At 57.3% G+C, this 25,374-nt stretch overlaps 1 long non-coding RNA gene across 2 annotated transcripts; it reads right to left on the bottom strand.

The window, feature by feature from the left end:
- Positions 1 to 8,332: 8,332 nt before the first annotated feature.
- LOC139829094 (uncharacterized) lies at positions 8,333 to 24,046 on the bottom strand. 2 transcript variants are annotated; one of them, XR_011741340.1, is made up of 6 exons: positions 23,830 to 24,046; positions 22,987 to 23,115; positions 15,347 to 15,504; positions 10,472 to 11,187; positions 10,027 to 10,152; positions 8,333 to 8,505 (listed from the first exon to the last, which is right to left on the bottom strand). It is a non-coding gene; the product is annotated as an uncharacterized lncRNA (long non-coding RNA). The 2 variants fall into 2 exon arrangements; XR_011741341.1 differs by lacking the exon at positions 23,830 to 24,046 and adding an exon at positions 23,302 to 23,817.
- Positions 24,047 to 25,374: the final 1,328 nt, after the last annotated feature.

The following is a 25,374-nucleotide window of genomic DNA, read 5'->3' as shown; positions in this document are numbered from 1 at the left end:
TGAACAGAGCGGGTTGTTCTTTTTTGGGACATTTTCCTGCAGGTGAAACAAAGGAGCACTTATCCCATACACATCCCCTGCTCATGCACCTCGAGCTCTCTGGAATCGCATGTTTAATGGGATTTTGAACGATGACCCCGGCTCACAGCCCCGCTTTGCAAATCCCGTCCTTAGAGGGTAAGCTGTGACCACCGGTCATTAACGAGGGATTTCACGGGGGGAAAATGGAAACTGAAGACAGAAGAATTGCTATTTAATTCATGATCTTCTGGTCCCTCCGCTACAGGAATATTAAAAAGTAGAATAATCTTCCAATAAAGAAAAAAAATGTAATCATTTCAAAGTGATGGGAAATCTTCCTAAAAGAACAAAACCAGGAGTTCATTACGGCCTGCGGCGGCAACAAGTGCAGAGGAACAATCTGTCCTGTTCTCGTGCAAGAGCCATATGGAAATGAAAGAACTTCCACGGAAATGAAAGAACGTCCTCGCAATGCAGGGGGTTCGCTGTTGTTGGCGGGGGGGGCAGAACAAGCTCTTTTGTCCTGGCTGCCTTTGGAGCTGCAGCGCAGCTCACCCCACCCCAACAGCTCGGACACCCCGGCTCCCACGGGAGAACCGCGGCTGCGGCTCTGGTGTCACCAGTTTGCCAGCGGGGTGCCAGGTACCGCGCTGGGAGGCTGCAAACGGCAAAGCTGGGCTCGGCCTGCTCCAAATCTTCCTTTGTTCACCTCTGGTTTATCTGCAGTTCCAGCAAAACTGAAACCCCGAACAGCACAGCAAAGGCGATGTTTCGGTGACACCAGAACAAGGCGTTCCAAGCCGCCCAGCACATCCGCAGGACCCGTGCAACCAGAGCCGCTGGCGGCCGCATCCAGTGCTGGGGGGCGCATCCAGCGCCGGGGGCCACATCCAGCGCCGGCATCCCACGCTGCGCTGCTCATGCCCCTGATTCCTGAGTGAAAAACGGCACACAAGTGCTCTCCATTGCCACCAAATCAAGACTCAGCCCCATCTCCTAGCAACTAATGTCGCTGGGGCTCGGCCTCGGTTCATTAGCCAGAAGTGCTCCTTCTTCCATCGGCGAGATTGGAAGAGGGAGCTCTCGAACCTCATTTGTCTGAGTAAACAGCACGGAGCAGCAACCGCTGCCTTCCAAGCCCTGTCACCGTTAACTAATTGCTTCTCACAGCTGGGAAGGGGGTAAATAACCTCCTGTTGTACAAGCAGACAAACGGGGACAGCCCGGGCTCACAGTTACTCACAGCCCTCGCTTCTGCTCCAGGCTGCACCCCACACTGCCGGGCCCTGCACCGTGAACGTGGCACAACCCTCAGCGCGCTCCCTATGGCAAACGTACATAAGCATGTGGGGAGAAACAGAAGTAAATCACCTTCGGTCAGTTTGACTTGGCAGGGTTCAGACACAGCTTGTGGTCTGTGAACGTGGGGAGACTCACAGCGCTGAGCCATCAGCACCGGCAACCTGCGCAAGGGTTGGCTCTAAGCCCGGCTCAAACCCCAGGTTAACGTGGGAGCAAAGAGCAGGCAGCGCTCGCACGCAGCGCAGCACAAGTGGTACCGTGTCACAGCCACCGCGGGGACTCTCTGGTGACCGATGGAACCAGCACCTGGAGCCCGAGCAGCAGCCCTGGGGGAGCACGTCCCGTCCCGTCCCACCCGCAGCGAGGGCATCGCCCCTGCATACCCCTACGGCAGCTCCTGTGACCGACAGTCACACCTGGAGCCGTCACCTGGGGGTGGCAGAGCGGCAGAACAGCGTCTGGTGACGCCAGCAGGGCGGGCAGAGCCACCCAGCCCCCTCTAAACACATTATTGATCTTTTTCTTCCTCCAGATGGTGCAATTCAGAAAAATTGTTTTTAAATGATGCCTTGCAGAAACAAGGAGGAGTGCGGCTAATAACAGGCGTATTTCAGGTGAACACTGACCCCCTTTTCCTCCCCATCGAGCCACAGCATCCAGAGCCCTGCGAGCACTGTGCAAATCACCCGCAGCCCCAGAACTCGAGCAGAAGGGGCTCTGATTGCAATGCAGCAGCCTCTCCCCCACCGCTCCCTGCTTTCTGCAGCGGGACTCGGAGATGGATACAGAACACAACTCAGATTAATTGCAATGCTCGTTATAATTCTTTTCCTTCCTTTTAAAGCCAAATAACAAAGCGCACCTAGGAAAATTTAATCTGACCGATGAGCCCAACTTATTTCTACTTTGAAGTGGTCCGAGAGGCTTCGGGCCCCGCGGGAACCCACGGCTCGTCCCGCAGCACCGCTGGGCAGCAAAACCGCAGCCTCAGCCCCGCTGCCTCTGCTGGAGCCAAAACAACGGGCCAGCCACGGAAAAACCAACACTTCGCTTTGGGCACTTCTCCAGCACTCAAATTCTGCAAAGTAGGTCAGTGTATAACATGGAATTTCCCAGCTCCTAGGAGGAAACTGAACACTGGAGGGGACAAATGTAATTGTGGGGGGAAATGGGCTCGGGACACATCTGCTTCTTCTAAATAACTGCGTTTTCCTGCAGCTGACCGCGTGCTTTTCGGGCATTATCAGCTCCATAGCAAACCTGTCCGAAAACGCGCAGCCACCTTCAGCAAAACGCAGTTACCTGGGAGAACCCGGGGGAACGGAAACGTCACGGGCGGAGGAGGGAGCGGGAGGGCCAGCACCACACAGGGACACGGGACGGGGGGCACAGCCCCAACCCCCAGACACCCCCAACCTCCCCCAGGGAGCCCTGGTGTCTGTGGGTACAACCCGCTGCCTCTGCTTGGCAAAATCAGAGGCGCTGCGGGCAGGGCTTTTGTGTAGCAGGACAAACACAAAAACACTACATCAAGCCAAGGACTAATAAAGAAAATAAATAAAATCCACATTTTTTTTCAATAGCAATTGTTGGTAACTCGCTGCCGTGCTCCTGAGCGCGAGGGGAGTTCGCTGCCCGGCGCCTCAAACCCGGCTGCAGCAGCAGGAGGAGCCCGGCTGTGTTCAAACGCACTTCGCTGCCTGCTGCAATGGTTTTAGTCACGCTGGGTTATTATTAATTACTGCCCTGTTTTAATTTACATTTGCTCATAGAGAAGGGCAACGTGCGGGCCCCTGCATGGCCTGCAGAGAAAAGCAGTTGCAGCCTCACTCTTGACAGGTAGAGGGGAACTCATGAGGTTTTCAGATTAAAATGTATGATGTCTACTTGTTGAGGAGATTTATTCTAGCGTTTTATTTATAGTGCACTGACTCAGAGCCTTCACACAACCAGTTCTTATCTGACCAGCTTTAAATATTTAAAATCTTTTCCAGAGTGTTAAGAAGGCAACAACCAAACAAAGCAAAGTTTGCTTTGTAAACCATTCAGAAAGTCGCTTGCTGTGAGACCCCTTCTCCGGGGGCAGAACGAGCGCTCCTGGTGGGACCAGCGCGGGAGCAGCCTTGTTCCTCCAGCCCCCTCCCCCGGACGGGGTCCCAGCCCCGGGCAGCCCCGCAGGGACACACGGCCGGGGGTGCACGGGGAACCCCGCACCAAACCTCCATCGCCACGGCCCCCAGGACCAGCACGGCCACCGCAGCATCCACCCACCCCAGCACCCTCGAAAGCCCGAAACCGGTGACTCCTACCTGAGATGGTGGCCAGGAGCCCAGAGGGGACAGTGCTGGGACAGAGCTGGGAACAGCACCTGCCCACAGAGCAGGATCAGGCCCAGAGGGCCCCAGCTGCTAATTGAGAGAATTAAACAAGAGCGGTGGGTGGGCAGGGGCTGGTGCTCCCAGGTGTGCCCATTGCAGCCATCAGCAGCACCTGCCCAGCACCAACCAAGTTCTTCCCCAGGAGCCCTGGGGCTGCAAACAGGAAAATGGCACAAAATCCTCCCCCCCGCCACCCCTGGACAGGGGAGGGTGACCCCAAACCCGCTCGGTCTGTGATCAACCCGCCCCTTCTCGAACTCACCGCGAGAGCCGCACAAATACACACAGTTCTTTTGTAAATGAGATTCATTACTGCCTGATTGATTTTCTGTGCATAAATATTTGCAGAAGCTCTTTATCTTCTCTCTCAGAGCTGCATCCTTCTCCCCAAATGTTCAGCCAGCCTGCTTTTTTCATATTGACCATGGAGAAAATGCTGCAGGCTTACAAAACAAAGCCCAAGGCAGCGTATAATGGAGCAGTGTCACCAGCGCAGCGCACACCTGGCAGCGGCTCCGTGCGGCACGCTGTGCTGTGCTGTGCTGAGCTGGGCTGTGCTGGGCTGTGCTGAGCTGTGCTGGGCTGTGCTGAGCTGTGCTGGGCTGTGCTGGGCTGTGCTGGGCTGTGCTGAGCTGTGCTGTGCTGTGCTGGGCTGTGCTGAGCTGTGCTGTGCTGTGCTGGGCTGTGCTGTGCTGAGCTGTGCTGGGCTGTGCTGGGCTCTGCCAGCCAGGAAGGACGAGTTTCACAGGACGTGCCACGTCACGGCTCCACTTGGCACAAAGACATGAGCAGTTGGGTCATTGAACCGTTGGTTCGTGCCAGGGCCTGGGCTCACAGCAAAGCGACACGGCCACAATGGAACTGGGTTTCTGGAGGAACGAGCAGGCTGCGGAACGCATGGAGCCCAGCTGGAGGGATGCTCTGCTCCCCAGGCCGGGCGCAGCCGGCGCCCAGCAGCTTCCCCGGCTGCTCCGGAGGTGCCGGTGTCCGGCGAGTGGGGCTGCACCAGCTCCACCGCGCCCGCCAGCCCCCAAGCCCTGTCCTGTGGGCAAACAGCAGGAAAAGCAGAGCTGGCGCTTGGTCAGATGGCCCAGCTGGCTCTCCACGTTCCCAGAAACACCTTTTCCCCGTGACACACACGGGCAGCAGGGCGCTGATCGCCCCGTACGGTGACACGAGGCTGATGGCTCATTCACCCGGACCCAGCTCGGTGCTGCGTGCCCGTTGCGGCTGCTCCTGGCGGGGCGGCTGAGCCCCAGCTCCGCACACAGGACCCGCAGCCATCGGGGACAGCCGGGAAAACCCAGCGCTACACGCAGGAACACACCACGAGGAGTGTTTGTTCAGCTTTTGAAAAGAAATAACAACATGGAAAAAGCTTTGCTATAGAAGTACATTTTGTTCAATGTCCTCCTTTTGTCAGACCTCACCACAATAGCACTGAGTCATCTCATGGCATTATACCACCATTTGATCTAATTTTCCTAATATTTTCCCCCATCTGTTCCATCCCTGCAGGACAAATTCCCACCCTGAGAGCGAAGGACAGAAAAAAATACAATAGGTACAGATTATTATAATTTTAACTTAAAGCTCATTTGTTATTGAAATGCAGCAGCCAGCAAAGGATGCGGTTGTGGGAAGCCGAGCTGGGGCAGGAACCGGCAGCAGGTCTGACGTGGTTGTCGGTGAGGGACCTCGGCACGAGGGTCTGACGGGACCGGGGGCTGGAGGTGACAGGGGACTCGGGGCTGGGCCGCTGGGAGCGGGTGCTGTCCCCATCTGTGACACATTGCATCAGACGGGTCTCTGAAACCAGTGCCCCAGCCCAGCCTGGCCCTGCAGCAGGACCGTGCTCAGCCGCAGCGGGACTGTGCTCAGTCTGGCCTCGCAGCAGGACCATGCCCAGCCGCAGCAGGACCGTGCCCAGCCACAGCAGGATCATGCCCAGCCGCAGCGGGACCGTGCCCAGCCTGGCCCTGCAGCAGGATCATGCCCAGCCACAGCGGGATCGTGCCCAGCCACAGCAGGACCGTGCCCAGCACTGTACCGGGGGTCCGGCCCATTGTCCCCAATGTTCTGCTCAGCCATGACAGCTGCCAAGCCCAGAGCTGGGGACACAGGAAATGCATTTTGCAGGACTCTGAAAATGAGATCTGTGGCTTTCCTTTTTCTTTAATATATAAATCAGAGGCCTGGCAACCATCAGTTCCGTGCACTCGCGCTGCTCTGGCTCCCCTCCCTTCCACACACCCAGGTGTTCTTTCTCCCATCAGCAATGCCGCGGCCGTGCGGCACCAAGAGCTGCGGGGGACGGATGGACGGGGGAATGACGGACAGGAGGACACTGCACTGGGGGACCAGTCCCGATTACTCACTTAGCTCGCCCTGCAGTGATATTTACCCCTGCGTGCCTGGGAATCTGTTCGTTTTTCATCGTGCCATGGAGCACAACCAGCACCATCCTCCCCGCTGCCCCGGCTCCCGACACCCCCCGCTGGAGCCAGGACATGCGGGCTGAGCGTCCCTGCTGCCGAAGCGGGCAAACAGATCTGTCCTTCCTGTTCTCTTTCATGTTTGAAGCACTTTATCCCGCGGCTGTGCAGTCACCTTGGGCTGTCTGTTCCATCTCCCGCTGACCCGGGGGGCAGGGGCTCCGCGGGGTCTGCTGAGCCCATGGCATTAGCCAGCCCCACGTGTCACAGGCGCGCCCGAGCGGACCAGGATCACCCTCCGCCTCGGGAGGTTAAAAGCTTTTCCATTAGCAACTTTGTTGGATGCATTTTGTAAAAAGATAAAGCACTATGAGAAAATAAAGCCTTGTCATTTACCTCTGCAAATAATTCAGGGCTGATAATGAAAACGAATCAATCAAGGCAGAGCAATTGGATTGCAAGGTCTCCCCAAGCAGTACCAACAGGAAAAGTGTATAAAACCTGGCACTTTAATGGCCTCTCTGCATCGCCTGCAGAAGCCCGAGACGGTGGAGGGGAGTCCAGGCGGCTCCTCTGGCTGAGACCGACCCGTGTTCGAAACAAACAGGAGCCCAAGCAAAAGTACCTGCAAAATCCTCCGCAGCTTTACAGATGCTCTCAAGCATCTGCTTCCCAACAAGGAACTGCATCCCCAGGGAGGAGGAGGAGGACGAGGAGGAGCAGGAGGAGGAGAGGAGCAGGAGGATGAGGAGCGGATGCTCCACAGGCTCCTGGCCCCCCAGAGCCGCAGCCCAGCAGCGCCGGTTGGGTTCCAACACACTGCGCTCCCCCCAAACCCCAACCTGTCTTCCTAGAAAGCTTCATGTCCATAAATACCACGCTGAACCCCAGCCCCGTGTCCACAAAGCCCTGTGTCCACAAAGCCCCGTTCAGGCCCATCCTCTCGCGCACGGAGCCCGGAGCCACGGTGGCCCCGAGCTGGGCAGCGGGGCTGGTCCTGGGCAGTGGGGCTGGTCCTGGGCAGTGGGGCTGGTCCTGGGCAGCAGGGCTGGTCCTGGGCAGCGGGGCTGGTCCTGGGCAGCGGGGCTGGTCCTGGCAGACGCAGCAGCTCCGCCTGCACCCCTGCCCGCACCCCGAAGAACAAAACCAACTCCTGCACCGCGCTGAGCCTCCTGACACCTGAACCATTCATATTCCACGCGGCTGGCGCCCGGCAGTTAAACAATAAAAAAAGCAGCAGTGCGAACGTACTGTCTCTTCCCCCAAAGACAGTGTGAGTGACCCGAGATTGCAGTGATGACCCTTCAAATGTCAGAAACGTTTACAACACTTTCTGTTTACAAGGCCACAGCAAATGTGACGGTTTTTCCAATGCTCCGAGCCGCATCCTGCCTCCCGACAGCCACCAGCCCTTCCTAACTGATCGGCGAGCAAGCCAAATTACTTTCTCTGCGAAAGGACCCAAGCACAGGTATTCTTCGCCGCCTTTAAAAATATAATGGGACTGGTTTGAGAAGGAAAATACGATGGGACTGTTTTGAGAAGGAAAATACTGTCCAGCATGTATTCAGCACTTATAAAACTCAACTCTGAAAAGCACAAAAGATCAGTGCCAGTCCGCCAAGCCCGCTTATCTGGGCACTTGGTTTCTTCAGCCAATGCAGACCAAAGTGTAATGGCATCCACTGGGTCCGGTCCTGCGTTCGGTCCTGCGATCGGTCCTGCGATCGGTCCTGTGATCGGTCCAGCGATCGGTCCGGCAATCGGTCCTGCGATCGGTCCTGCGATCGGTCCTGTGATCGGTCCTGCGTTCGGTCCTGCGATCGGTCCTGTGATCGGTCCAGCGATTGGTCCTGTGATCGGTCCTGTGATCGGTCCAGCGATTGGTCCTGCGATCGGTCCAGCGATCGGTCCTGCGTTCAGTCCTGTGTTCGGTCCAGCGATCGGTCCAGCGATCGGTCCAGCGATCGGTCCTGCAATCGGTCCAGCGATTGGTCCAGCGTTCGGTCCTGTGATCGGTCCAGCGATCGGTCCAGCGATCGGTCCTGCAATCGGTCCTGCAATCGGTCCAGCGATCGGTCCAGTGATCGGTCCAGCAATCGGTCCAGCGATCGGTCCAGCGATCGGTCCAGCGATCGGTCCAGCAATCGGTCCAGCGATCGGTCCAGCAATCGGTCCAGCGATCGGTCCAGCGATCGGTCCTGTGATCGGTCCTGCGATCGGTCCAGCGATCGGTCCTGTGATCGGTCCAGCGATCGGTCCTGCTTTGGCCGCCTCCTGTCTGCGCCTGCTCTCCTGCACTGCCAGCCACTTTCGGCTCTCGGCCAAACCAGGTTTCCAGTGAGCACCTAAGGTGAGTGGTTCATTCACTGAAAAAAGAGACAAAACCAACAAAGCGTCAGTCAAATTCAGCAACAGGATTTGACTGCATCACCAACCACGAGGCGAGATACTGAGAAACAGCAAATGAGCATGGAATTGAAAAGACCAAAGCCAGGTGCGTGACCACACGTGAGCGCCCACCCACGCCCGTGTCCCCGAGCTGAAGGGACGAGCGGAGCGGCCAGGGGACACGGGGGACACACAGGTGCCCCCTGTGTGGGGACACGGGATGGGCCACCCAAACCGGGCAGCTCTGGGCAGTGCTGGGGTCACTGGGAGGCTCTGGGATGTGCTGGGGTCACTGGGCTGTGCTGGGGTCACTGGGAGGCTCTGGGATGTGCTGGGGTCACTGGGCTGTGCTGGGGTCACTGGGAGGCTCTGGGATGTGCTGGGGTCACTGGGCTGTGCTGGAGTCACTGGGAGGCTCTGGGCTGTGCCAGGGTCACCGGGAGGCTCTGGGCTGTGCTGGGGTCACTGGTGCCCCAGCCCTGCTGTCCCAGCACCTCCGGCTGCAGCAGCACACGGTGCCAGCGCCGCGGTTGGGGGCTCCATGTGGCACTGTCCCCATCCCTCCCTGAGCCGGCGCTGCAGCCGCACCGGGAACCAGAAGCACCGTTCTCCCAGAGGCCCCGTTCTCACTCCGTATAAGGCAACTGGTTAATATTAAACGAGATAAGTGCTCTAAATCTTGCCACTCTTACTGAAATGTTTGTCTCATTAGTGAGACAAACATGAAACAGAATTCACAAAACAAAAAACAAACACAGCAGAAAATAACACATGCCTGAAAGCTGGGAACAAAGAGTCTTCCAACGGTGGGGACAGATCACAGCAAAACTCTCGTGAATGAATCAATCTGCGTACGTGGAGCTCCCGCTGGCCAGGCCGGGGAGCGGAGCTCCGGCCCCACGCTCGGTCACCGAGCCCAACGCCACCGCGGCGCCGCCGGCCGGCCGCCCTGCGGGTCCTGGGGCGCAGGGGGAACACAGACGCTTCCTTATCCTAATTCCAAAACCCAGAGTGATGCAAGAATAAAAAGTCCAAAAATTGCACATAGCAGTCTAAACAGAAGTACTTCGATCATTTCCTCAGGTGCACAAAGCAGCGACCCAATAAAAGTGAATATGCTAACGGGTGTATTTAATCTTGGCCATTGCATTTCACAAATGTTTACTGTTCAGCAATCAGCAGCCAAATTCACAACCATCAGCTAACAACCGAAATAGCGGTTGTTGCACACAACACTCCTTCAGCTTCCGAACCGGAGAGCGGAGACCATGAGCTCCTGACCCCGCAGGACCACGGCGCTCGGGCGCAGCCTAAGGAGGAGCCCACCCGGAGCCGGCGTCACATTCCAGAACACACAACGCGCCCGGAAGCTGCGACGCCGATCATTTGGCTTTAGGGTAATCAAATAAGCAGCTCAAAGCTCCACACGGAATGGGGTTATTTGTCATGTCTGGTATTACCCGAACTCAGGAAGGGTATCAGAGCTGGCCTGCGCTTACCTGAATGGAAAGTTTAAAACAGAACTATCCTGACGCAGGTTGTGGCCAAAGGCAGAGACACGTACGAGATGCCCTTTGCCAGGAACTTCACTTGCACTCGGTCAATTCCCCTCCGGGTTTCTTCTCCTACTCAGAAGCAACACAAGAGAAACACGTTGTGAAAGAACCGCGCACCCGCAGCAGCGGCACCGAGGGGCGCGTGCGGCTGAGTCCCGCAGGCTGGGCCACGGGCCCCGGCACGGCCGGCGCAGCCCCAGACGGGCTGACGGACCCGGCTCTGCCCGACACGCCGCGGGCTCTGCTTTCCCTAGAGATTATAGCACCAGTTCCAGGAAGGTGCTGCTCCAAGCTTACACACGTTCCTCCGTGATTTTCACAATCCACATTCCCTTAAGTAGCACAATTCCTTCATCTTTTGTGAAAGATTTGCAGTCTGTGGCCTTACTTCCTTCCAGCTGTGCACATTCAATGTGTCCTCAATAAAACGGCCCCGGTGAAGTCCAGACAAGAGCTGTGGGATTCCGGTGGCAATGAAGGCGTGTGGCTCCGAGGAAACCATGCAAACACCTCTTCTCCTGCAAAAGCAGAGAAATTCGGGTTTAGAAGAACATTTACTGGGAGGTAATCAATAGCTATTTGCTCTTGTTCTGAAACAAATTCAAGAGTTGAGCAAATGCTCCCTGCACAGATAAGCCCTGAAGATACTCATCTGGAGTCAAATCCTTAGGCAGAACCAACACCTCGTTTTACTGGGACTATCGCAGCCGTGATACATTAACAGAGCGGAGGAAGAGGTACGGGCACAGCAGCTGTCTCAGTCAGCGAGCTATTCAGAGCCCCTGGAGCAGCAGCAAGCCTAACGCTGCGCCAGGTCGTTATTGTTCTTGAAAATTCCACAAAGGTTGCACGCTATTTGTAACGGGCAGAAAACCACATTTCCGCGGCTTTGCTAAGAAAGGCTGAACCAGATGATGCTTGTGGTCCCTTCCAACCGGTACGTGATGATCCCGTGATTTGTAGAACAGCACGGAGCACAGTGTGCGGTAGGTATCACAAACCCCGGACAGCTTTGCTACCCGCAGACGGACGCTGCCCTGACAGCTGCTCAGCGAGAGCACGATCGCCAGCACTGCTCCTGCACTTCTCCGCCGCTTTAATACCCTGGGTAAAAAACAACACACAAACAAATAGCAGTTTTACACACAATGTATTTCATAACTAGAAGGGGTGCCCACAGCACACCGCTGAGGCCTTAACCAAACACCTCCTGGTCCCGCGGGGGCTCAGTGCGGCCGACCCCGCAGGCAGGGCGCAGGGAGCGGGATCTGCCACCAGCAGCGAACCCCACTCACTCCAGCTCGGAAAACCTGGAGCAGCCCCTCATCCCGCCTCGGGGCTCTGCCTATGGGACACGTAAGAACCTGCCCACCCCGGTCGCACCGTGCGCCTGAGCGCGCTGGAGCTGCGTGGGGCTCACCCTGGGCGTTCTGTTTGTCAAGAGAAAAGAAAAAGGATTTCCCAGCTTGAGTCACCAGGAGAGGCGGTAAAAAAGACAATTAACTTTAAAACAGGTCAAGAGGTTTTCTTTTCACATCTCTGCAAAAAAGTGGACAAGATATTTTCTATCATCTATGAAGAAGAGTCCATCTTCCATGACCATTCTTCGTAGAAGGCAATAAGCTGACTACCTGAGTCTATCCGTCTAAATTAGACGTGCCACTGTTTACAGAACGAAGCACTAATTGACATAAGTGGAGACTCGGAGGTTTGCCTTGGGAATTTAAAAATGTTACTTATTGAATCAATTATGTTCACAGTGTGACAACTGCTTTTCCTTCCATTTCTCCTCATAGCGCTGCAGACTCCGAGGTGAAATGGTGTTGGGGAAGAAAGGGGAGTGAGACGGGAATCCATTAAATGAATAACAACACGAAAGGGCAGGTACAAGTCATTACCCTTCATCTTTTCAGCAAGGAACGACCGAATCAAAGCCTAATCAATATATTCCTTTCAACTAAAGTTCAAACACTTAAATCTCAGCCCCAGGAGACCAGGCTTAAAGGAGCTAAATTTACACTGCTTGGAGTGCATTGATGCACTCGAAATGCAGAACAAACAGCGCCCGCCCGTCAAACTGCACCGCGACAGCTCCGGCTTAAAAGCTTCTCCAAGGACAAGGCACAAACGGGGTTATTTGTCACAGCAGAGACCCGTCCCGGCAGGGCTGCGCCCCAGCGCCCCGGACGGAGCCCGGCGGGTCCCCAGGGCACAACTGCTGCGGGTGGCACCGCTGGCCGGGGCCACTTTGTCACTGCAGCCAGAGGGGACAGGGACCCACAGCGGGGCGACCCGACACGAAATGACGGCTGGGGAGTCGTCTGTACCCAAAACATCTGCCAGGAGCCAGCGCGGCTGCCCCGCTGCTGGGACAGGGAGGACGCACCAGGACCGCACTGCACTCGCGTCTCTGCCAACACCCACAGGTTCAATGCGAAGTGCCCCACGGAGAGCAGAACCGGCCGTGGGAACGGGCTGGTGCAACACGTTCTGCAGCGCACACCTCATCTGCACCAGCACAGCGCACACCTCATCTGCACCAGCACAGCGCACACCCCGTCTGCACCAGCACAGCGCACACCCCGTCTGCACCAGCACAGCGCACACCCCGTCTGCACCAGCACAGCGCACACCCCGTCTGCACCAGCACAGCGCACACCCCGTCTGCACCAGCACAGCGCACACCCCGTCTGCACCAGCACAGCGCACACCCCGTCTGCACCAGCACAGCGCACACCCCATCTGCACCAGCACAGCGCACACCCCGTCTGCACCAGCACAGCGCACACCCCATCTGCACCAGCACAGCGCACACCTCATCTGCACCAGCACAGCGCACACCTCATCTGCACCAGCACAGCGCACACCCCGTCTGCACCAGCACAGCGCACACCCCGTCTGCACCAGCACAGCGCTCACCCCGTCTGCACCAGCACAGCGCACACCCCGTCTGCACCAGCACAGCGCACACCCCGTCTGCACCAGCACAGCGCACACCCCATCTGCACCAGCACAGCGCACACCCCATCTGCACCAGCACAGCGCACACCCCATCTGCACCAGCACAGCGCACACCTCGTCTGCACCAGCACAGCGCACACCCCGTCTGCACCAGCACAGCGCACACCCCGTCTGCACCTGCACAGCGCACACCCCGTCTGCACCTGCACAGCGCACACCCCATCTGCACCAGCACAGCGCACACCTCATCTGCACCAGCACAGCGCACACCTCATCTGCACCAGCACAGCGCACACCCCGTCTGCACCAGCACAGCGCACACCTCGTCTGCACCAGCACAGCGCACACCCCGTCTGCACCAGCACAGCGCACACCTCGTCTGCACCAGCACAGCGCACACCCCGTCTGCACCAGCACAGCGCACACCCCGTCTGCACCAGCACAGCGCACACCTCGTCTGCACCAGCACAGCGCACACCCCGTCTGCACCAGCACAGCGCACACCCCGTCTGCACCAGCACAGCGCACACCTCATCTGCACCAGCACAGCGCACACCCCATCTGCACCAGCACAGCGCACACCTCATCTGCACCAGCACAGCGCACACCCCATCTGCACCAGCACAGCGCACACCCCGTCTGCACCAGCACAGCGCACACCTCGTCTGCACCAGCACAGCGCACACCCCGTCTGCACCAGCACAGCGCACACCCCGTCTGCACCAGCACAGCGCACACCTCGTCTGCACCAGCACAGCGCACACCCCGTCTGCACCAGCACAGCGCACACCCCATCTGCACCAGCACAGCGCACACCTCATCTGCACCAGCACAGCGCACACCCCGTCTGCACCAGCACAGCAGCGGGGCAGCCCTCGAACAGACCCGCAGAGGTGTTCTGCTGTCCTGAAACGAGCACCTACCACCTTTAGTTCTTGTTGTAAACATGACAAAACATTTTTCAGTTAAATAGTTGTTATTTGAGCTCGGCTCCATCATTTAACAAACACTACATCATGAGCATTCATTTCCGTCTCCTTATATATTCAAGTCAAGCACCTGGGACAAGGCCTTCTTTTCAGGCACATACGTACGCTGTCACCCATCCGAAACAAGATCTGCCACATGGCTGGATCACCGGATCACCAGATTGCTGGACAGACAGGTAGCTGGATCACCGGATCACCGCATTGCTGGATGGCCAGGTAGCTGGATCACCGGATCATTGGATCACCACATTGCTGGATGGCCAGGTAGCTGGATCACCGGATCATTGGATCACCGCATTGCTGGATGGCCAGGTAGCTGGATCACCGGATCATTGGATCACCACATTGCTGGATGGCCAGGTAGCTGGATCGCCGGATCACTGGATCACCGCATTGCTGGATGGCCGGGTAGCTGGATCACCACATCACTGGATAACCGCATTGCTGGATGGCCGTGTAGCTGGATCACCACATCACTGGATCACCGCACTGCTGGATGGCCGTGTAGCTGGATCACCACATCACTGGATCACCGCACTGCTGGATGGCCGGGTAGCTGGATCACCACATCACTGGATCACCACACTGCTGGATGGCCGTGTAGCTGGATCGCCGGATCACTGGATCACCGCACTGCTGGATGGCCGGGTAGCTGGATCACCACATCACTGGATCACCGCACTGCTGGATGGCCGGGTAGCTGGATCACCACATCACTGGATCACCGCACTGCTGGATGGCCGGGTAGCTGGATCACTGAAGGGCTGTTACCCTCTGCCATAACTCCCATGGAAAGCCGGAGCTATTGCAGCACTCGGAGCCGCTGCGGGGACAGCGACTGTGGCTACTGCGAATGCATCAAGCTGCCAAAACACCCCACGCTCCTGGAGACAAACGTGTGACATGATGCAAATTCACGTTGACTACTTTTGACTATTTCCGAGTAAAAGTGCTATAGAACGGCAAATTATTACTACGGTATTAGCTGGTACAATGAGGCATTAGGAAGAAGAACTGTTTGAATGCCTGGGGGAAATCAGGAATAAGGATGAATTCCAGAAACTGATACAGTCATACATGCCGTGGTTTAAAATGTATTTGAAATAAAACTGTTACTATAATAAAACTAAATCCATTTTGTTCAGCTTAGTCTCTGTAGACAAAGAAAAGGTCACATGTTTTTTCAACAATTACAAGACGTACAGAACCCAGGCTTAAAACACCAACTTAATTTTGAGCCCAGACGATCTGGCGATTTGAAAAAGAATTAGAATATAATTCAGAGAAGAAATTCAAGCAATAAACAAACTTACCTTCCTCACACCTCCCTGAGCAAAGGCTTCCAACAGACCGCTGAGCAAACCTGCCCCGTACGCGCTGTTCTGCCCTGTCGCGTGAGGTCTGTCCTGAGGAACAGGAACAAACCAGCGTTCCACTGCTCCGCCTCCTTAGGAAACACGCAGCGCAAACCCTGCGTTAGAAAGGCAGTGTTGGAGAGTAAGGGACTCATCCGGCACACCCGTGCTGAGCCGCGGGCCTGCAGCGGCGACCCCGGGCGCAGAGCCCCCCGCCGCGGCGCGCGCCGCAGGACCCACGGCCAAGCTCCTGTTCATCTGTGCATTTCACCCCTGCAGGAGACAAAAACGGGAGGCTCAAGGAAAATATTGATCTCTGATTGATTTCCATAGCACACAGCTGGCAATTGCCGCATCACTGCAACAATCACAGGGAGAAGTCTATTAATGAGATCCAACTACTAAATTATTGACTAGTTAAGTATGGCAAATTTGGTCTAATTGTCTTCATGATGGGAGCTTAATTAAAGTGTCTTTAGTATAAAAAGTCTAGTGGTATTCTTGTTCAGATAGTGTCAGAGGGAGCTTCCAAACCCTGCATTGCTTCCAAAACTAAATCAGAAGTTACATGCAGCGCACGGCTGTTCAGCAGAGGAGCTGCTGCACAGGAGATCTTTCAAACTCCCATCCCCGCTGCCGGGGTGCAGACACCACCGGAGATGCCGCCTGTAACCGCAATTACACCAGGAAACCACGTAAAACCTGCCACGGAGGAGTTCAGCCACGAGGAGAACACCGGCGCTTTCTGGCCTCTGAATATGCAGATACGCCTCGTCACGCCTTTCTCGGTGGTTTATCATTTATTTACGGTAATGTCTGTTTGCTACTGGATCTTTCCAGGCACTCGTGCTCTGCTTGGCAGCACCCACAATAATTCACTTTGCAAGAACGTGCAGCAGTTGGCATCACTGCATTCACATTTATTTAGGACAAAATAACCACCTGACATTGAGAGGAAGAACTACACCGTGGTTTAATGGCCTGGTCGGGTCCAAGCAAGCACCACTTCAACAGCACCAGGACGGTCCCTGTCTCCCCATCCTGGCTGGCGGTTCTCTAGCTGAAAATAATAAAGGACGTCACTGCCAATCCCAAACGGGGTGACCTGACCCGCACCCTGCGGACGGGGTTCTGCTGAACGGCTAAGCCACGGTCCCGCGGGGCGGGATTTGCGTTCGGTGTCACACAGCATCGGGTGCACGGAGCGGCTGGGCTGGGGTCAGCACGGCCGGGTGTAGCCTCACCCCACCGGAGCAGGAATATCCCGATTCCCACGGCATCACGCCCTGCGCCGCAGCTCTCCACAGCTGTCGGCACCCTGCCCGGGCTCGGCTGGGGCGCCAGGGCTGTCCCGCACCCCGGAACACCCGCAGCAGCCCCGCAGAGCCCCCTGCGCTGCGACACGGACCGGTCGCCGCGGGGAAGGCGACGGCAGCGCCGCTGCAGGGCTCAGCCAGGCGCAGCTCTCCGCTTTCATCAACCAACGTCCTCAACAACGCCACGTTAAAGCTGATGAAACCAACGGTGCTGAGGGAAGCACAGAATCTTCCCATTCTCTTCACACTTCTGGTGCCCTGAAGTTCGGGGAGGTTGCCAGTGACACCTGCCCAGCAGCGCCCAGCAGGGAAGAAAGACAAATTTCTATCTGTACTCGGGTTACTGTCACTCTGGTCATGTTGTCCTCTCTTTAGGGGCATAATGTACAATTTTCCTACTAATCATGATCACTTGAGTTTCCTCACTGGGTGTTTTCTTATTTCTCCACAGTGCAATCGCATGCTGCTGCTGCTTTGCTCTTTGCATAATCCCTTCATATATTCAAACGTAAATGTCACCGTACGCACCCTACGTGCAGCTGTAACTTCACGCCTGTTTTGCCACCGGCATCTGTTGGGTCCCATCGCCTCCTGCAGAGGAGGCAGCGGCGAGCACCGGCACACCGGCCACCCCGGACCTGCCTGGCCAGGGCGGCAGGACCAAGGGCGCAGGCTCCTGCAGCTGCACCGGCACCCGCCGCGTCCCCAGAGGCAGCGGCACCCGCCGGGAGGTGGCAGCGGTGCCAGTGACCCCGCCGAGGCTGCGATCGCACCGTGCCAGCCCAGCTCTGCCTGCCGCAGCCCCACAGCTCACGCCGCGCTCGGACGCCGCCCCGGCACACGGCACAGGAGCAGCACAAAGGCTGTTTTGGAACTTACACATCTCCTCTGGCTAGAAATGAGACAGAGACAGCTCCCAGGGCCTTACTCGCCCTTGCAAAAATCCATCAACATTCATGGGAATAATGAACTTTAAAATTTAAAGCGCAAGATAACTTACTGAACTCAAATGATAGAGTACCCTCCACGCTAATACAATGCCAGACTGAAGGAACACTGGTCACCAGATAAAGATTACTATACAAAATACAAAGCTTTAGGAAAGGTAGGGAAATCGCATTTTAAGGCTGACCTGGTGCAGGCAATGCAATTACCATGTGCAGTAACAGGTGCTCCAAAGTCCTGATAGAAAGTCTTGGGTTCTCAGCTAAAAAGGCTGATGACTCCAGAACCGGCTGTTCTATAAAACCAGCTCCAACAGTTTTCTTGCTGCAGAATAAAAGCTGATTTTAAAAGGGCAAGGTTTTAAAATCCCGTTCTTTACAGAAATTGGAGGCTTCTCCACAACGTGCTGCTTTGAAATGGCAGTAGTGGTATAATTACATTATCGATGTAACTTACACTCTGTAAGGCCCAATTGTGTGAAACAAAGAGCCATTTACATAAATCTTTCACTAAATAGCAGGCTCTATTACCCCAGTATTTAAACAGAAATAGGCTCCATTTCCTACACAGCACAAAGACCTAACATTAGGAGCATACAAGCAGCTGTACTGGCTGTGTTTGGGCACAGCCTCCCCGGGACCAGCAGCAGCGCAGCTCTGGGGCTGGATGGGGCTGAGCAGCCCCCCCGGCCCCAGCACCCCGAAACAGCACCCACCCCGCTGCAGGGCCCCACCAGCCGGGCTCCAGGGTTCCCCTTGCCGGGAGCACACGCTGATGGCCCCGGTCAGCTCTGCCGCCCAGCAGGGCACGGGGCAGGCGCTGCCGTCCCCTCCACGGGTCACACCGGACCCGCGCTCCAGCGCTCTCATCCCAACGCCCTGTGCTGGGCCACAGGACACAGCCAGGGCTTCCAGACTCTGGCACTGCCTGAACAGAGGTGGCTACGGCTGCACTGCTGACCCGCAGCGGTGCCCGCGTCGCAGCTCCCACGCGCAGCGCTCCCGAGAACACGACTGCTGCAGAGAGAGGGCTCGGGGAGCCGACACGGGGGCTGCGGACCCATCCGCCCCCGGAGCTCCCCGGCACAGCTCCGTCCCCCAGCCCGCACCGGCACAATCGCGGTGCGAGCAGGGGTGGCAGGGAGCTCGGGCTGCGAGGGACGGCGGGCAGAGCTGCGAGGGACGGCGGGCAGACCTGCGGGCACGGCGGGCAGAGCTGCGGGCACGGCGGGCAGAGCTGCGGGGGACGGCGGGCAGAGCTGCGGGCACGGCGGGCAGAGCTGCGGGGGACGGCGGGCAGAGCTGCGGGGGACGGCGGGCAGAGCTGCGGGCACGGCGGCCGGGGCCAGGGCCGGGAGCACCAACCGCAGAGCCGCCTGGGCAGCAGCCACAACCCCAAGCACCCAAAGCACCCGGCAAGGAGGGAATGCCATCTTGTGGTCCAGTCGGCAAAGCTGCAGCACCGGCCTCGGCACTGGCACAGCCAGGACGGGCACAGCTGGGACGGAGACAGCCAGGACAGGCAGAGCTGGGATGGGCACAGCCGGGACAGGCACAGCTGGGACGGGCACAGCCATGACAGGCACAGCCGGGACAGGCACAGCCGAGACGGGCACAGCCGGGATGGAGACAGCCAGGACAGGCACAGTCGGGACGGGCACAGCCGGGACGGGCACAGCCGGGACGGGCACAGCGGGGTGCGCTGCCCGTCCCACCGGGCAGAGCAGAGCACAAGTCTCACCCCTCGCCCTGCTCAGGTCCAGCCTCCCACATTGCTTTGGTTCAACCCTTCCCAGACCTCGGCCACACATTTCCCACCTCTCAGACTGCCCCCAGGGAAGTGCTGAACTTGTATGAAAATGAAACAGGTATCTAGATGAAGCATGTGTGCTTCTAAAACCAAAAGGTAAATAGTTTCAATGAGCTCCTGAAGTAAATTTCTTTCCAGACTGGTTTTCTTATTTTGAAGACATTTCTCCTCCACCACGCCAAGAGGACCCCAAACAAACCAGCGGCAGCAGAAGCCACCAAGCTGACGTTGCCCTGCAGCTCTCCAGAGCTTTGACGTGACTTCTTCTGGCCTGGCTGCCGGTCGCGAGTGTTCAGCGGCGGCAGAGCCCGTTCTGCAGGAGCGCAGCACCGGCAAACAGCTCCCAGCACCGCGACCCCCGGCAGCGGCACCGGGCAGGGCTCAGCCCCACCGCGCCGCACAGAGCCGAGCTGCTCCCTTCTCCCCGGCAAACACCCGACCATTAACACTGGACAGAGAATTCCTGCGCTCCACTCGGCCTTCCTGCAAACGTATTGATTGTTTCCTACAAATAACAACAGGCAGAATGGATTGCACTAGTCATTATTCTGAGCCCAGGGAATTAAGAGCCCGCACACCTTTCCTGTCGGGAATGTGTAGGACCATTTATCAAAAGCAGCAGTTGGAAGCACAGGAACGTTTCTCTGAGGGAAGGAGAAGGCCTCTGGAAGCCCCTGCGTGCAGCAGCAGGGAAATCACTGCAGGTTACACAGAATGATTGTGTATAAACGAAATATCTCAAAGCAACGAAGGGCTGGTTTTACATGCAAGATCAAATGCGGCCCACATAAATCAAAACGACAGCTTCAAAGACTTGCAGAAAATAATAACACTTAAATTCATAAATATTCTGATTCTTTCCTTTGTAACTGCAAGGCAATGAAGGAGTGACACTGCAAAATCAGCTAAACCATTCCAGATTCCTCCACGTTGTTATTGGTTTGGAAAGGTGGTGGTAATGAATAAACATCAATTTTAAAAAAGTCTAGCGAACCCGCTGCAGAGATTACTTGCTGTGATAAAGATCGATAAATACAAGCGCCTTTCACACACAGCTACACTTATTTCAAATACAAATAAATTCATCATACTTGAATTAAACATTTGATTTACAGTTCACGGGCTCAGCTTCAAACGACACCTGCACTACCCCAAGGCCAGCCCAGCAGAGACGCAGCCGAGTGCATCCCTGGGACCAGCCCCGCACCCACAGCTATCCCCGCACCCCCAGCTATCCCGGAGCCCCAGCTCTCCCCTGCACCCCCCGGCTCTCCCGCAGCCCCAGCTCTGCCCTGCACACCCCCAGCTCTCCCCTGCACCCCCCGGCTCTCCCCTGCACACCCCCGGCTCTCCCCTGCTCCAGTTGAGCCGATACGTAGGATCCCTGTGAGCCAGGGGGTGTCTTGGCACAAACCCGACTGCTCTGGCTGGGGTCTCCTCCGAGCCCCCTGGTCACACCTTCCCACCCCGTTCTGCCGCACAGCGACGTTCAAAGGTTCAGCACAGAGTCACAACGGAAAGAACAGGAGCCCTGAAGTCAACTTCAACTGTGGCGTTTATGGGTAACTATGGCAATTATTTTTCAATCATATCAAATTCTCAGCTAAAAGCACGCGATGGACCTTGCTGCCACACGGAAATCAGGACTATTTTAACCCTCCTGCTCTGCGCTTCCAGCTGTCACAATTAGCTTCACAACTCACCTCCACCCGTCCTGCTCGAGTCACACCGAGAACACAACTCCCACTTGCATTTCCACTCAGCTGCTCATGTTCCACAATGAAAAGCCCTAACGCTGCTTCTCCTCTCACCTCTCACTGCCCAACGCTCCGGAGAGCCCACAGACGGTGCCTGCCCTCCCTCTCCCAACCCGGACGGTGCCCGCCTCCCCTCTCCCCAGCCGGACGGTGCCCGCCTCCCCTCTCCCCGGCCGGACGGTGCCCGCCTCCCCTCTCCCCAGCCGGACGGTGCCCGCCTCCCCTCTCCCCAGCCGGACGGTGCCCGCCTCCCCTCTCCCCAGCCGGACGGTGCCCGCCTCCCCTCTCCCCGGCCGGACGGTGCCCGCCTCCCCTCTCCCCGGCCGGACGGTGCCCGCCTCCCCTCTCCCCGGCCGGACGGTGCCCGCCTCCCCTCTCCCCAGCCGGACGGTGCCCGCCTCCCCTCTCCCCGGCCGGACGGTGCCCGCCTCCCCTCTCCCCGGCCGGACGGTGCCCGCCTCCCCTCTCCCCGGCCGGGCAGCTTCAGACGCAGTTCGGAGCACATCCCGCGTTATCCATGGTGTGGCACTCCAGTCCACGCGGACAGATCTGGCTGCCCACGCCTGCCAGGGACTCCTCAGCGTTTCGGCACCAGGGGGAGAGAAAAGTGTTTGCTTTTTTGCCTTGTTTTTTTTTTTAAAAAAAAAGAAAACCTTAAATGCTTCTTTGCACAATCCAATCCTGGGGAAAAAAACAAAGAACAAGAAAGAGCAGCTGCAGCCAGCTAACAGAAACAGAAGAGAAACGGACTCCAGACTCTCCAGACTAAGCGTCTTTGCCCGCATTTACTGTTCAAGGTTCTGGCACTTCAGCTTGTGAGGAAATGCTGGGTTTGCCTTTGCAAAAGGATTGCACATACATGACGGTTTGGTTTCCAGGACAGGGCGTGACAGCACTGCAGGGACCCAAACCCTGTCGTGCCGAGCCGAACACCAGAAAAACGCAGGCAATTGAAACAAGCACACTCCACCACATCTTTCAGAGACTCGTGTGTCTGATCAGCCATTTCCTCATGAGATGGGCCCTGGAAACGAGACACCGACCCCATGGAGACCCGTGCGGAAGTCTGGTGACTCCAGCAAGCCTGCGTCATCTTTACTGGCTTTGAGCAAACAGGAAAAACTTGTTATTTCTTGGTAGAAGTGCAACACAGCATCTTCCACTCCTACTCTAACCCATAAAGCCAATCCCGTTTTTAAGGACTGACGATTTCTAAGAGGTTCCTCAGCACGATGCACCCCGTGCATCCGGCACCGCGGCACACGGGGCGCAGCCGGCTCCCCCTGCACTGCCTCTGCAAACCAGACACAGAGCGCTGGCTGAGACAAAACGACCCACCCTGACGTTCCCAGTGGGTTGTATCGAGGAAGAAGTTTAGCCCAGAGCCAACATTTGTTTAAACATCTTGTCCTGCTGAGAACATTCACAAACCAGCGGGTCTGTGCCAGGGAAATGCCCTGTGCTGTGCAGCTGCTCGCGTCTATCGTTAGCGTTTTATCACACACAGCCACAACAAATTCAATGGAACCTGCTTTATTCCTCACCTTGGTGTTCAAAAAACACAGTCACAGCTAGAGGGCAAAAGCCCAGCAACAGCTTGTAGTAAAGATTAGAATTCATCCCTATTTCTGTCCAAAGGAAAGCACCAACAAAAAGGACAGGTTTTGTGCTCAGCTTGGTGCTTGGGTCCGAAAGACAACAGTGCTCACAAGGAACATTTAGCAGGATGCTGTTTTGCTAGGAGCATATGCAACACGGCAACGCTGCTTACCTGCCATTAACACGGCCTTCTGCCACTGCACAGCGCTTTCATCCTGAAGCCTGCTTAAAAGGCTAATGATTTTTGCACTCTTAGGCCAAAGGCTGCAGCACACCGAGCAGTGACACCGGGGTCAGCGTTCTGCAGGGACAGAAAACCAGAATTCACTTCCACCGAGCAGCTCCCACCAGCAGCCGCGTCCCTGCAGTGTCGGCTCAGCTGTCCTGGCCGCGCACACCGCGGCCCCATCGCCCCGGCCCAGCACACGGCGCCCGTGGGCAGAGCAGGACCTGGAGCCTTTGGTTACCGCGTCAAAACCCCTCTCACATGTCTCGGTGTCGGTCTCTTCTCCCAGGTACCAAGTGACAGGAGCAGAGGAAATGGCCTCAAGTTGCACCAGGGGAGGTTGAGGTTGGATCTGGGGAACAATTTCTTCCCCAAAGGGCTGTGGGGCATTGGAACAGGCTGCCCAGGGCAGTGCTGGAGTCACCATCCCTGGAGGGCTGGACAGAGATGAGGTTCTCAGGACATGGGGCAGGGACAGCTTGGATTATGGGTGGACTCGATGATCCTGAGGGTCTCTTCCACCCAAAGTTATCCCCCACGCGCCGCAGGCAGCAGTTCGGCTGTTCCTGCCCAGGAACGTCCACCCGCTTCCCACCACGGCCCCGGCGCTGCCCGCCCGGGGAGCCCCAGCTGGGCAGAGCCTCGTACGGAACCCGCGCAGAACCAGCGCCTTGGGCACAGCAACGCAGGCACAAAACAGAGCGTCCCGATGGAGGGGACAGCCGGGCTTGTGCTGCGGGAAGGGCCCGCACCCGCCCGCCACCCGCGCCGGTTTTCCCTCCCGCACACCGGATTGAGCGTTTGCCCCGCAGTGCCGCGCAAGCGGGACCGGAGAGGCTGAAGAGGGGCCGGGGCAGAGCCGGCGGTGGAGGCCGGAGCCGGGGCGGAGCAGAGCGCTGCTGCCCCGGGACGGGGAGGCGGCCGGGCCGGTTCCGTTGCGGCGGTGGCTGCCCAGCAGCTGCCCGAAGGGGCACCCGTACCGCGGCACCGCGCTGCACCGCCGCCGCCGTCGCCGCATGGCGGGCCCGCCCCGGGCCAGCCCGGCCCCGCTTCCGCCGCCCCGCCCGACACCATCTTGTGTGCTGCCGGGGGGCTGCCGCCTCCGCCCCCCGAGCCGCTCGGAGCGCCGGGCTGGCGAGGGGACGGCGGCTGGGGTTCCAGCGCTGGCCAGGGCTGCGGGGCGCAGGCTGCGGGCGGCCCCGGCCCCGGGCGGTGCGGTTTATGCCCCCCGGCAGGGGCGGAGGGAGCGAGCGCGGCAGCTCAGCCCCGGCCCGGCCCCCGCGGCACCGGCGCCTCGCAGCCCGCCGGGCATGGCCCGGGGCACGCGTGTGCCCGTTCCGGCCGGTAACCGGGTGGACAAAGCGGGGACGGGGCACCAACGGCTGCGGCGGCCGGGCGGGGAATACGCCGGGCACACGGTGAGGGTGGCGCGGCGGCCGCACCGCGGGGCTTTGTTCGGAAAGCTCACACCTCCTTTCCATGTCAAACGAGAGCGTTTATTGGTAAATCAAGGCGGTGCACTACCAGAAATAAACGGGGTGCATTTAAAGCAGAGGGGAGCAAATCCCCGCAGCCCGCGCTGCCGCGGACACGCGCTGCGACTCGTCCCGCGGGGCGCGCGGCCGCGGGTGGCGCCCGTGACGCGTGGGGATGGACGGGAACAGCTGACACAGCCAGAGCGACGGGTTGAGAAACAGCCTAATTACTGAAGAACGATAATTACTGATTTTACAAACGCATATTTGCACCCAGTTTTATTGTAAACATTATCGGGCAACACTTTTGCCTGGTTGCTTGTGTCTTATTTTAAGCCAGCAAACTTCAAACAAGCCCAGCAAACTGAGATCAAACAGGTCAAATCTGAGGGAAGAGATTCACTCTCCAGCAGTTTCTGGTTTGCAAGGCCTCCTCTGCCCTCCGTGAACACCCAAAGGACTGCATTTTTTGTACTGCAGATCCTGTATAGGATAAATGAAACCAATCAAGTTATCTGCTGTAGGTTATGCACTTTTTAAAAAATAAACCCTCAGTACTCACTGAACAACTCCAGTAGGAGTCATATGGGAGCCTAAGAGCTACAGCAGCATTATTCCTAATTGTTTAAGTATCTTATAACCCACCATAGGAAAACAGAAACTTGGCCATAAATTACCCCGTCCAGCCTTGCAACCTCAGCATGAAGCAGATGTGAGCAGCCTCTTAGCTCACCAGATCCTCAGAGGTGACTTGGGAGTTACAGCTGCATTAACAGCACTCGTGAAATAAAATGTAATCAGTTAATGCTTTGGGGAAAAAATACCATTTCCCCTCTTCACCTCAACCATTTGAAGCCCC

The sequence above is a fragment of the Patagioenas fasciata genome, chromosome 14 (genome assembly GCF_037038585.1).
Source record: "Patagioenas fasciata isolate bPatFas1 chromosome 14, bPatFas1.hap1, whole genome shotgun sequence".
Taxonomy (NCBI): Eukaryota; Metazoa; Chordata; class Aves; order Columbiformes; family Columbidae; genus Patagioenas; species Patagioenas fasciata.
Note: the sequence above shows the minus strand (reverse complement) of the source record. Positions and strands in the feature narration are given on the sequence as shown.